Below are 1,879 nucleotides of genomic sequence, written 5' to 3' on the forward strand. Positions count from 1 at the left end.
TGTTTCATTTTATGTTATATTAATTCTACCTAAATTTTTTTAAATGCTTTTTTTTTTTCTTTTGGTATTAGGGATTGAACCCAAGGGTGCTTAACCACTGAGATACATCCCTAGCTTTTAAAAAAATTTTTGTTTTATTTTGTATTTTTGAGACAGGGCCTCACTAAATTGCTTAGGGCCTCATTAAATTGCTGAGACTGGCTTTGAACCTGCAATCCTCCTGCCTGAGCTTTCTGAGTCCCTGGGATTATAAACATGTGTCACCATGCCTGGCACTATCAGCTTCTTAAGGGTCAGCATAAGAATCTGTGTGCTGGTGGAAAGAAGTTGAGAGCAGATACAGAGTTGTGGAGCCTACAGTGTGGATGTGGGCAGGTGGTCTTTGGGCATTCCAGGTTATTCCCCAGTCATACACTAGCCTAGGTATGTGTAAAGGGTTGTTTTTTTGAGAAAGCATCTCACTGTATTTCCCCAGCTGGCCTCCAGGTCCTGGACTCAGGCAAACCTTTTGACTCAGTCTCTCGAGCTGCTACAGGGATGCACTACCAAGCCAAACTTTCTGTGAAGTATTTTGTAGATTCAATTAGAGACCATAACCAATTGACTAAGTAAGTGAGATTATTCCACATCACTTAGGTGGGCCTGAATCAACCCATTAAAAGGTCTAAAGAACATGTCAGGCTTCTCTAAGGAAGAGGAATTCTGTATGCCAACCACAGCTCTGGGCCTTGGCAGGAATTCCAACCTGCTTCCCTGACAGCCTGCCCTGTAGCTATTGGACTTGCCTAGCCAGGCCCTACAATCATGAAGTCAAGTCCTTGCAATGAATCTCTTAATGCATATCCTACTGGTTCTGCCTCTCTGGGTCTGACTAATACAGATTTTGGTACCAGAAGTGGTTCCTAAGAAATACAATCTAAAGGATGATTAAGATTAATTTCTGCAATTGATTCTGGGTTATCTGGAATTATTCTCTCATTTGATTATATTTAAAGGCATTAGTGCTTCAGGTATAGTCCCCCTCCTTGTGCCTTGCTGTTTCATTAAATCCAGCCCTAGAGACATGATGAGCTTTTTCTGTCTGGCCCTGCCATATCCAAAGCCTTTGTGCCTATGGTTTCTAGAAGAAGCATGTAGTCAGCCTAACATAGAGGTTTAGGTGACAAGTTGGTACATTTATGAAATAGACATTAATGTACCAGACACTATTTGATTATCTACACCACTCATTGCCGGGAAGCAGAATCGTCAGGCCCATCTGAGAGCAGGAAGGCCCTACACAGATAGAGTCACTTTGGGGTTTGCCTTATGCCTGGAATGTTTTAGATGTTCAGTAAACATTTGTTGAATGGACTTTGGGTGGAGATTTTATATGGTTATTGCTGATGACATGGCAGGCTCTCAGGCAAGAACTTGAATTGGTTCAATGTCCATGACCTGCAAGCCACCAGGCCCTAGTGCAATCTTAGATGAAACCTTCTGACCAAATGAAACCGAATGCCAGCAGAAAAAAGAAAATGATTTTCTCACCTGTAAGATGGCAGGTGGCTGGACTCAAAGTTCTGAAGAACCCTGCAGCTCTAGCAGGTAGCCTTTCTGTCAGGCCACAGATTTATTTTATTTTAGTGGTGCTGGGGATTAAGCCCATGCTCACACATGCTAAACACAAACTACCACTGAGCTACATCTCCTGCCCAATAGCTTTATTGCTGGCATCTGGGATGAGGTTTGGGCATATAAACCATAGTGTGCGCAAAATAAAAAAAGAACTTAGGCATTCTTAAGGATAGACCATATGTTAAACCATAAAAGAAGTCAATGAATTTTAAAAAAATGAAATCATGTAAGTCATATTTTCCAATTGTAATGGAATGAATTA

This window comes from Marmota marmota, unplaced genomic scaffold (genome assembly GCF_001458135.2).
Source record: "Marmota marmota marmota unplaced genomic scaffold, marMar, whole genome shotgun sequence".
Classification (NCBI taxonomy): Eukaryota; Metazoa; Chordata; class Mammalia; order Rodentia; family Sciuridae; genus Marmota; species Marmota marmota.